Below are 12,535 nucleotides of genomic sequence, written 5' to 3'. Positions count from 1 at the left end.
AAAGAATTTGGCTTTCAACCAATTGGCAGGCGTGAGGCTGAGAACATCTGGACTAAATGGAACTTCATGTAATACATTTAATGGTAGTAGTGCTAGTTAATATAGGACTAGTATTAACTATTTCAAAAATATGTATTAGCACACAAAAGACCTTTTCGGTAGAAGTGTCGGCGATTGGGCACTAAATTATTGGGATCAAGGCATTTTAGGCCTCTTTTTTTAAAAGCATGTAAGGCCCATTACCACCTCAATGCACCATTTTGATCCTTATGCCAAGATTTTAATTCTCATTCCAGCACTTTTGGTATATCCGACTCACTTTTTAACTTTAAGAAAACGATACTCGTAATATCCTCTCTCAATAAATTATAGACGAGGGGGTGTAGCTAAGTTTTTATTCAGCTGATCAGCTTATCATGTTTTAACAGCATAAAAGAAAAGCTGGCGAGCTTTTGCTGCCTTAATTAAAAAAAAGGTTAAGTTTAAAATTGAGAACTTCAGTAACCAAGAATTAGGTTTTGTGTATGTAGATACACTCATCGGAAAATGATATAAGTTGCCGTGTTGCAAATTTTTTTAGAGAGAAACAAATATCATGATATATTAACACATCGGCCAATAAGTCCCGGGCCTGGATAAGAAAATAACATTTTTTTTCAAAAATTTTTCTTTATTCATCAATATAGTCCCCTTTGGTTAGTTTGTAGCTTTTCTATGCCTGTTTAACATTTATCTTTGGCCTCAAAATACGCTTCAGTTTTAGCGATAACTTTTTTATTTGATTGAAATTTCATTCCCTGGAGTATTTTTTTGAGGTCTGAAAACAGCCAGTAGTCGCTGGCAGCTTGATTTGGACTATGGAGTGAGTGGGGAAGCAATTCGAAACGTTATTCGTTCAATTTGACCATCGTTTTCATCGATTTGTGACACGGTGCATTGTCTTGGTGAAAGAGGATTTTTTTCTTCTTCATATGGGGTCGTTTTTCTGCGTTTTCTCCTTCAATTGTTCCAATAATTCACAATAATAATTAGAATTAATTGTTTCGCCTTTTTCCAAATAATTAATCAAAATTCGCATGGCATCCCAAAATACCAACGCTATAACCTTTCCAGCTAACTGTTGCGTCTTTGGTCGCTTTGGACGGCTTTCACCGGGTCCAGCCCAGTAAAATGATTGCCATTTCGACTCTGGTGTGTAGTGGTGGATCCATTTTTCATCCATTGCCACATATCGACGAAAAAATTGAGACTTATCCCGCTTAATAATGTCGAAACAGCGATTTGAATCATCAATTCGTTGTTGTTTTTGTTCCGGCGGGAGCAAACGCGGCACCCATTTCGACAACAGCTTCTTCATACCCAAATGTTCGTGCAAAACAGTGAACGCACTGCCTTTTGATATCTTCAGGATGTCAGCTATCTCTTGCAACTTCACTTTGCGATTGTCCATGATGATTTTGAGGGTTTTTTCAATATTTTCTGGAGCCTCATTTGGACGACCAGGACGTTCAGCATCATCGGTGTCTGTACGGCCACGTTTAAAGTCAGCATACCATCGTTTGGTGGTTGTTTCCTATGGAGCAGAGTCCGGATAAAGTTTATCGAGCCATTGCTTTGCTTCAACGGTATTTTTTTCATAAGAAAGCAATGATAAATCAACACACGAAATTGTTTTTAAAAATAGCAAAAGTAGCATCGCTTACAGTGCTTTAACTTGGTAAATAATAAACCGAATGTCTTGAAATTTTGATTGACAGTATACCTTTAAAGCTTAGCACTATTAAATAACAAAATTGATATGGTAGCGCCATCTGTAGGTCAGCCCCGGGACTTATTGACCGATGTGTTATTTGCTTAAAAAACGAAATATTGCGTCGTGGGAAATGAAAAGTGTAAGAAAATATCTTTCCAATGATATCTCAGAAATGAATTATTCAAGTTATTCTTAAACCTATCCAAGCATTTTGGACAGACCCCCCAATGTTTTCGAAAATTTTTATTAGTTTATTAGTAGACTTGAGTATAATGTGGAGTAAAAAGCAGCGATTTTCGAAACGAATTTAATCTTTTTTTTATATTTTGGAAAATTTTAAATTAAATGTTGAAAATTATGGTATAGAATTTTTTGTCGCAAAATATCTTCGGTTATTTTGAATATTTTTAAATGTTTAGTTAGTAGCATTTCTTGGAAGAACAAACACCAAGTTTCAGCCAGATCGGTATATTTCTTTGCGTTTGGCATTCGTGTGAATCGAGGAAGTCGAGTGATTTTGCTTTGATTTTCCGTCACGACAACGCATCAGCTCACTCCGCAGCAGTTGTGCTCGCAAAATTAATGGAAATAGTTTTCCAACTCGTTTCACATCCCCCTGTTGTCCAAACTTGGCTACCTTGGATCCACCCTAATTATTACCCAATTTGAAGAAATGGCTGGCGGGAAAAAAATTGTTTTCAAACGTGGAAGTGATTGCCGAAGGAAATGACTATTTTCAGGCTTGGGAAAATTCTATTATTCGGAAGGGATCAGCGAACTAGAACCGCATTGAACGAAGTGTATAAGTCTTAAAGGGAACTATGTCCAAAAGTAAAAAAGATTTACCCCAAAAAATGAAGTAGTTTTTCTTCTTGCACAGACTTCTTAAATTGCCCTCCTATGTAGAATAAAAATTGGCATTTTATTAGTTGACAAAACTGCTTGAATAAAATTTTGTTGCATGGTGAAATTATTGAAAGATTGCGAAAAGTTTATAAACGAATATAAAATTAATTGGTTGATTCACTACAAAACGCACACAAACATAATACTCGTTCAAAAAGAGGCAACAACAATAGCAAAAGTGCAATTCCAAACAATAATGACAACAAAAGCAACAACGTTTTTATACCAAAATTTAAATTGGGAAAAAAAGAAAATGAAAAACTAAATTAAATGGAACTTAACTTAATAATAAATTAAAAATAGTTGAAAACCAAAAATTAAATACATATACATATTTACTTATATGAAATAACAAAAACAAGAAACTAAAAAAAAAAAATAACAAAAACAAAAACATGCATACTACAAATGTGTGCGTGTGTGCTTTAGTGCATAAAAGTAGTCATTACAGAATAATGCAATTTCTCGTGTATTTATTTATTTTTAGTGTAATTAGGTAAACCCGTTACGTGTATTTATATATTATTGCAATGGATTTATTGCTTTAAGAAGCTCAGTAGTTTATTTAAATTTACAATTATTCACACATTTACATGCATACAAAAACCGACTTAGAATTAGCGTGGGAACTTATGGCCTCTAAACTACTCGAAGTCTTCAAACCTAGTATTTGTTTAGTTCAAATCGAATTCGAATGTACACACACACATGCATATGCATGTGCTTACTAATGTAGGCGTGTGCTGCCTTAGTATCAAGCCACCTCGCGTACTACACTAACAACGCATATGGCGGGTAGAATTCCGCGACAAAGTTTCACTGGCTATGGAATATCCAGTTTTTAAATTTTTGAATATTTTTTTAATGGGGCATACAAATTTGTTCATGAGTGGATTTTGAAAATATTCGCGAAATAAAAAATTTAGCAACAGATAATTCGTTGCAAAAGTCCATATGAAACCATGGGTCAAAATAGATTTCCAACCCAATATCCTTTATTATACTTAGAAGCCTTTTTCTAATCTCTATGATTAGTAAAACAAATGGAGGGTCCTACAATTTGAAGCCAACTCCGAATGGCAGACAGTTTTTTATCAGGAGCTTTTTCATGGCAGAAATATGGTACACCTGGAAGTCACAACGTCTAGAGCACGTAAGATTGGCAAGCCTTGCGTTTAAAATAAATATTTTTCGTGACGTTCTATCATTACAGTCCAATCGTGATAGTCCGACACATACGGGACCGACTCGTTGTCGGATTATCAAATATTCCGGACTAACGAAGGATCCACTCCGTAGATTCCACTTAGGTAAAGAGGTGTTTCACCACGCTCGTATCGCTGAATTATGGCCCATTTATCATTCAGCGTAAGTGTTGTATGTTTCCTTTTGTTTGACGTCGATGCCATCACTACGTAAAACCAAATCAGAAAATAACGACACGAAAAGACAGAAAAAAATCACATCAACAAAGCCAGATGGCGTCGTTCAAATTTAATGACAAATATGTTGTGACCGGGAAACAAAACATAATCCCCCTCTGCTGCTCTGCTACGACTGATAAAAATAAAATAATACCAATTGCATCCATAGACGTTATGAGGTTGTCGGATTACCGAACGTGTCGGATTAAGAAATGTCGGACTATCACGATTGTACTGTATTGAGCATTCTTGAGGTGCTTTGCATATGGGCTCACACATCGGCATGAAATAAGTAGAAACTTTGCTTGCTGAAATGAATTCGCAAGGTGCGGCCAATATCAGAGCGTTAACTGGTTCTCAGCAAATTTGTAGAAATCAGTTAATTTACTTTCCCCACCTGGGATGTCTAGGCTGCCTGTTTACGAGACTGTTTTGGGGAAACAAAAAAAAAATTAACACAGCCAATGTTCATTTCATCTCATTACCATCTGACGACTAATTGACCGAGTGTAGGAATGCGTGTGAAATGATGCTGCAAAATTTCTGAATAAGTCGGTATCGGATGGCCAAACCTTGTAGTCAATCATTCTTGGAAGCTCCAGTTATGCCTTAAAAAAAGGCTGTCATATCCCCGGTTCCGCCAGCATATCAGCTTATTTCTTCTTCGGTAGTACGAAAAGAACGAGAAATGTTGCCCGATTGCTCGTGCATGCCGGATTGTTGGGTAATACTCTCTGAGAGCTGGGGAGTGAAAGACGAGTGGCGAAACTGCTGGCTGTCTGCTGTCATTGCAGCTTATCGATGTCGAAAATTCTTTGCCGTTTTTTGCTGCACAGAGACGTGTGCGCAGTTTGGCTACAACAAGGTAATGAATGATCCGAGTCGATTTTGGGTCCTCGGTTCGTACGTACATCGAATACACTAGAAGCGTGTCTTCCATCTGTCACAACATGATCGATCTGGCTTCGCGTTTTTCGATCAAGACACAGCCAACCTGCTTGGCGTATCTTCTTATGCTGGAATCTGGTGCTGCAGACTACCATGTTTTGAGCAACGGTGAAGTCGATTAGCCTCTGTCCGTTATCGGATGTTTCGTTGTGCAGGCTGAATTTTCCGACTGTGTGACCGAAAATTTCCTTCTTGCCCACCCTAGCGATCAAGTCGCCAAGCACGATTTTTATGTCGTGGCGGGAGCAGCGCTCATAGAGACCTTCCAGACGCTCATAGAAAGAATTTTTGATCGCATCGTCCTTCTCTTCCGTCGAGCGAGTGCGCAAATGAGTGAGATGTAAACAAATCTTGCCTTGATGCGGATTATTGCGAAACGCTCCTCTACCGGTGTGAACGACAGTATTTGGTGACGAAGTCTCTCTCCCACAACAAATCCGACACCGAATTTGAGCTCCATTATATGGCAGCTGTAGCAGACTTCGCAAGGTCCTACGGTTTTCTTGCCTTGCCTCGTCCATCGCATCTCTGAATGGCAGTGATGTCAGCCTTTACTCTCACGAGGACATCAACCAGATGGGCAGAGCCAACTTCTCCATTATATATATATAATTGTCGCATACACTCTGATGTTCCACAAAATGGAGGGACATACAGTTTCAAGCCGACTCCGAACGGCAGATATTTTTATGAGGAGCTTTTTCATGGCAGAAATACACTCGGAGGTTTGCCATTGCCTGCCGAGGAGCGGCCGCTATTAGAAATATATTTTTCTTAATTTTGGTGTTTCACCGAGATTCGAACCAACGTTCTCTCTGTGAATTCCGAATGGTAGATTTGAACCAACGACCTCTCAGTGAATTCCGAATGGTGATCACGCACCAACCCATTCGGCTACGGTGGCCGCCGTAGGTGTAAGGTATAATCCTTAGTTCATTCAAATAGTAATCCTTAGTTCGTTTGTAGGGGTCGTCAACAGTATTGGAAGTTCTCATCCGAGGCTTTGTTCGTGTTTTCATTGGGTGGGATTTAAGGTGGCGAGACCCAAACCCCGCGCTTAAACTGCTCTCATGGGTTGCTTAGCCTTCTCATATTAATTCGCTCTCGAACGGGTGTTCGGAATCTACCCAGAGGATACTTGGGCTATGCCCGGATGTTGTGAGTTGTTTGAACCATACGAGGAAGAATCGTCTTCCCAAGCGAATGGCAATCCGTGACTTTCCCTACTTGCGTGGACTTCCACATATGCAACCACGAGATAAATCTGCCAAATCGAGCGTTTAAAGTGAGTTAGGGCTAAACTTGCAGTCAAAAACTGACCCTTAGTCGTTCATGCTACGCAACATGGCTTGGTACATTCCCTCCCGATGCATTCGATCTCATGTTCCACTCTAAGCAAACCGATATTCCACAACATTTAACGCGTTGAAAATTCTTCAGCTTTCCAAAATAGCAAAATGAGCTTCCCACAACTCTTTCCAAAGACAAAACAATTTTGTGTTACCATTTTTAACATTTAAATAATTCAAAAAACCAAAAGTGAAGGAAGAAGTTTTGGAAAATTAGTGTACGTGTAGATACATACATATATGTATATATAAGTAGTATATAAAGTGAAAGGTATATATGTAGATGTGAAAGGTTAGTCTAAATATTAAATCAGATTTGCCGCAAATCTGAATTTCTCAAACAATTCGGGGTGCTACAGTTCGTCAACTTAAAAAATAAGGCAAATTAGTGTAAATTAGAATCCTGTTTTGCTCAAAAGTATTAAATTTAGTTTATTTTTAGCATTAAATTCATTTAAAATAATTAAGAATTTTTGTTTTTGTGGGTGCATGAAGAAGTGATTATATATATGAAATTTATTGTCTATGTATTTGTTAATTGCATAAATTAGCGAAAGAATTACTTAAATATACCAGTTAAATATATACACACACACACAAACTATATTGAAAATATATGAAAAATTGAAATTTGAATCAAAAATTCGGTAGATTGTTATGACCAAAAAATATTGAAAAAAATGTGTGCTTAGCAAAATTTATATAAAATTTAAATGCGAATTTGCGGAAAATTTAAACTCAACTAATTTACGTATGTATATTTGGCTAAGTTATGTATGTATATGCGCAATAAAAACCAATTAAATTAAATCAAATTTTCCGTTAACGAATAGCGCTTCGTGGAATTATTGTACTCGATTAGACTGTAGAAAAAAAAAACCAACTTTTTTGAAAATAACAAATTTATTTGCGGAATGTGTGCACTAAATTCAAGCTCATGAACGTTTGAGTTTGCATATGTATGTGTTTTTCCAAAAAGATATATATATATATATACAGGGTGATTGTCAATTCGACGCTTTACTACTAAGGAAGCCAGCTAAGTGAGTTATACTCTGAGTTATTTGCAGCAAAATTTAATACGATAAGGAAGACGTCAGAAATACTATAAATGGTGGACGAGTTTTTTTTTTAATTCCTTAATTTTTCTTAATAAAAATAGGCGATTGTGTAAAAATTACTGCACGCTAGGTGTTATACTGATAATTATCTAAGTGCAGCTGAATTAGAGACTAGACATAAAAAATAATTTATTCACAAAATATTACCACAGCTGCATAAAAAAACAAACCTAAATTAGAAAATTATATTTTTTATAAATTAGAAAATTATATTATTTAATTTTTTAATTACAGTCTGTGTCAGAAGAAAAGAACCGGGTTTTCTTGTAACTTCAAGATAAATTTTAGTCTGCTTTTTGCTGCAAGGGCTACGACGTCAGTGCTAACTGGTTAACTTTCCCGTAAACGCAACCAAACAAAAATGAGTGAGAAGTACGCGAAGCGTTTCGTGGCGGGATTTTTTTTTTATGCACGCATTCGAAAGGGGCGAAATTATCTTACGCTGCGGCTGCAAAAGTGAATAGAAAATCAAAAAAGTTTGTTGGGATGTGGAATCAGCGGTATAAGGCGTACAAAAATGTTGATGACTTTTCCGAGCGTGGCTTGAAGCGAGTGACGACAAAACAGCAGGATGATAAAGTGATCGTCCAACTTTTTAAGCGGAACCCTGCTTTGTGACTACGCCAAGCACGATCAGTTATTGCTAGAAAGAGAATACAGTAGGTTCTGTTTTTATGCGGTAGATACGTTCCGCAAGAAACAGCATAAAGAAAAAACAGCATAAAAAAAGCTACTAGTTCTATAGTAAAACTATAGATACGTTTCAAATGCTAAAACCGCATAAATCTGAAATAATCGCATAAAAAAGGGCACTAGTCCCATATTATTACTATAGATACGTTCCATAGACCGCATGAATCTGAAATAATTAAATAAAATCGCATAAACAAAATATTGTATCTTTGAAAATTATATCTTTATATATCTTCCATACTTGTAGGGTTAGCATTTCTGATGCAATCTGTGATGAGTTTTTGCTTAGCTGGTTTAGAATCTTGTTTATATGTACAATTCCCCATAGGTCGACATGCATTTTGTAATTTAAAAAAAAAACCGCACTATTTCAAAACCGCATAAAAAAAAGCCGCATAAAAACAGAACCTACTGTAGATGTTAGTATCAACACCATCGAATGACGTCTGAAGGAGGCGAACATATCCCACCGTCGCACATCGTCAAAATCACTGCTCTCAGAAAAACACATTGAGAAACAACAAAACAAGAATCACAGTGGAACTATGAAAACGCATCTTGCTGGAAGGCCAGTCCACGATTTAAAGCAACTCGTGCTTCAAGTTCGCAAAATCTGGTCCTCTTTGTCGACGAGCTACGCAGAGAAGCTGGTTCAAAGCACGCCGAGAAGATGCCAGGCTATACTCGACAACGGCTTATTGAGTAATTGCGACTCGTAGTTTTGTACATACTTTCATGTAAAAAATTGTAAATATATTGTATATCTTTTATACTTCGTGAATGATCGCAGTTCCTTTTTTCTGACACAGACTATATATTTAAAAAGAAAAAAATGTCATACAACTTTGTGTAAAAAGTACCCGACAAATTTTCTAGCTTCATTAGCTTATACAAAAAGTATAAGTCTTCTCATCTAATCTTCGCGCTGAGCTCGTTTGCCAATTTATTTATTTAAGTTCAATGACAAAGTATGCCGGTTTATAGTAAGGATGATATATTACCAGGTTTGGTCATTAGCTATGATGAAAAAGAAAATTGTGAGGAAAATTGTGACTGCCACATGGGATTCGACAGCAGAATTCGCTCCGCTCATTTCACACGCATGCACACACTCGTCCAGTCAGTCGTTGTTCAGACGGCACCGAAGCAATTTGGCTAAAGCTTGGGTTGATTTTTTTCATATATCACCAACACAATCTCAATTTTTGCCGACCTCTGCTACAATCAAACCGCCGTCACATCCCAAGTGGTGTCAGCCATTCAGCTGATTCTTTCAATTGCACTGAGAGCGGTTTAAATTACAATAGGTTAGCCAGGTTGCTGTCTAAGACAAGGCACTCGGTGACCCTAAGGCCCATGGTGATAAGTGCATTTGATTTCTTAGATCTTTTTGAGGAGATTGAGAGAAAAAATAAACCTTCTTACTAAATAAAAAAAAAAAATTATTTCGAGTGATGGAAATTTTTATTTTGACCTTTACGCGCTTTCTTGCTTAACTGTTTGCATACTACAGCCGTCTAGTTTGCAAGCATCAAATATAATTGCAAAAATTATATTATAAATCTTCCGATTTTGTGACAAGCAAATTTTATAAATAAATATATTTGCTTTCAAGTTATCAACTGGCTATGTTCTTTTTAAGAATGTTGATTAGGAGGATGGCATGCAATGTTTTCATGATATGCAGAGTGCGGTATACATCAAAACATTTTTTTTTAATTTTTTTCTTTATTAAACGACCTATGTTAAACAAAACACTCATATCAATTCTCTTTACTATAAACAAAAAAACTGAGCCTTTATCATGTTGCTGTTTTTATGAAACATTCCTTGATATAAATTTCTTGATTTATAGTACCCGTGGCGCTTTTTTTGCTTTTCATAACAAACTGGCAGTTGGCTTGCCAAACCGAATATTTTTTAAGCAACTTTTCCAACATTTTTGGCTTAAAGGCAACTGGAACTTCTCCTCTCTCCATTGCAGTATAAAACTCCCTGTATAAAGTGCCCTAAATCTGCTTAAGTCTGCTTTTACATATGTTTCATTGTCCATAACCACACAGCTATACTTATGGATTCGATTGGGTCCTACAGTCTTTTTGCATAATCGTAAGCCTTCATTTTTGCACATTTCTTTCCGACATACGGGCCTGTTTTACAGCATCTCGAAGTGAAAGGCAAGGTTTTATTCGAAATAATGTCACTACTTCTTTGGCTTTTGGCCACGACACGCTATACCTCGATTTTTCGGTCTTTTCGCCGATAGTTTCACCTCTCCAGTTGACTTTTTGCCTTTTGGTGGCAGTTCACGATGTAGTCGGCCTTTTGATAATGAAGTTGGGCAGTACCTCTTTCGCCCACTCTATCAACTCTTTCACTTCCTTCGTCAGCTCCCCCGCTGTTGGTGGTGCTTCGTTCAGTCTTTTGAGTATCTTGATAGCATTGCGCCTCTCCGAGTACCCTACTTTGGTTGGATTAGTGATCTGTACTGCCGTTGGATTGGTTCCGACTGTCGCAGGAGGCACCAATGTACTGAAGCTAGGCTTAGCCCCAACCGATCCACTCTGACTAAGTTTAACTTCTGTCTTCGTGGTGGCAGATTGAGAGCTCGTTTTTTAGAGCTTGCTACCCCTTCCGGTTGGTTTGTTTCTTTGGTTTGTTATCGTATTCATTTTTGGACCCACGAGTGTTAGAGAAGAGATGTCCACCTGTGCATAGCTCCGAACTACACAAGCAAGGCCAGTTATTATGGAGGGCGCCAGGGATCCGTAAGCTCACGTTAACAACTGGGCTATATTTGAAAAGGGCTCCCAGCTGTACTATTGAAGAGTAACGCACACTTGCCCGTGAAGTTTTGCCTTAGCTAGTTACCTCTCGTCTGCATACAGAATGAGAACTCTGGTACCTATTATCAGTCGGCACCCTCGGGGAGGGGCTTTTGCCAATAAGAAAAGAGCTAAGAACTGCCTTAACCCTTTCGCTCCGACTTTTGCAGGGGATTTGCTCAAACTTTATTTTTGAATTTTTGGATACCCATTGGTACCTTATGGGCATAGAAACCAGATGAAGCTTGTAACTTATGCAGATAACGGTATTTTGAGGTGGGACATATGTGTCCCAACAGTATTTAAAAATGGGATATATTTGTCCCAACAGGGTACAAACTACACCTAGAAAGTAGAAACATTTTTTTGGTAATAACATATGATTTGTACTTTTATTTATTTTATGAACGTGATGAAGCGAAACATTGTATACAGAATGGCAAATTACAAGCCCGGCAAATAATTTTTGTTCTTTTCTCGACTTTTCGATTGGCGCATGCTACGCACCGACGTCTTTTATACTGCTCTATGAGTAAATGATCCCCCACATTTGTCATTGATTTGTACCTATTCGATGATCTTCCAGACCGACGGGATCATTTATATACGGTAGATTCCTTTCCTTTTTCAATTAGCGACTCAGCCATCTCGACCAGCACTGGTAAGAAGGCAGGTTTCTTCCTATTCAGCTCCGAATATATAACCCAAGTGTTTACAGCAGCCATCATCATGCATAAAATACTTTTTTCCACCATTTATTTGATTTTCTGTTTATATCATACAATCCCGACATTTGATCTGCCAAGTCCACACCGCCCATTATTGCGCGATACGTCTTTACGATGTCAGAAAATGGAAACTCTGCCTCAGTTCCATCTTTCATTTTGCGTCTAACAGTGCTCATTTCAGAGTGTGGCAGTTACTGAGCAGCATTACCTCTTTGAAGTTCTGCCACTTTACCGCTATGGTACCTGCAATCAAGAAAGTTACTTAAGGGGTTATATACCTTGTGGTCCGGTGAAATTAGCGAAAGTTGGGTTTTTTTTAAAGATATGTAGCAATAATTTTACTGTATAAAAGTTTTTATTATTGGATATTACAATGTTTAAAGAAAAAAAAGGCTTTGTTTGTGTAAAAATATTTAAAAATGGCGGAGTTATGGCGTTTTCCCCCAAGACCCTTTTTTTGGAAGAGGCTTGCGGTGGACGCGATTCAAGTCCACCAAGTCAACTGAAATCAAAAAATCGAAAAGATTTCATTAGTATAGGGTTATATCTTCTTAGTGAACGATCAATATATTAAATATTTTGATTTTTGTGAAAATAGGAACATGTTTTTAAAAAACTCCACTTCTACAGTCCTAAAATTGGCATTAAAAAATTCATATCTGCAAGATAAAAATTTATACATAAAAAGTTGATCGTTCACTAAGAGGCGACATCAATTACGAACAATTTAAAAAAAAAATATAAAAATCGGTTGAATACTTTTTTTGCAATCGCGTCCACCGCAAAAG

The sequence above is a fragment of the Anastrepha obliqua genome, chromosome 2 (assembly GCF_027943255.1).
Source record: "Anastrepha obliqua isolate idAnaObli1 chromosome 2, idAnaObli1_1.0, whole genome shotgun sequence".
Lineage (NCBI taxonomy): Eukaryota > Metazoa > Arthropoda > Insecta > Diptera > Tephritidae > Anastrepha > Anastrepha obliqua.
The sequence above is the reverse complement of the archived record's forward strand: the minus strand, read 5'-3'. Positions refer to the sequence as shown.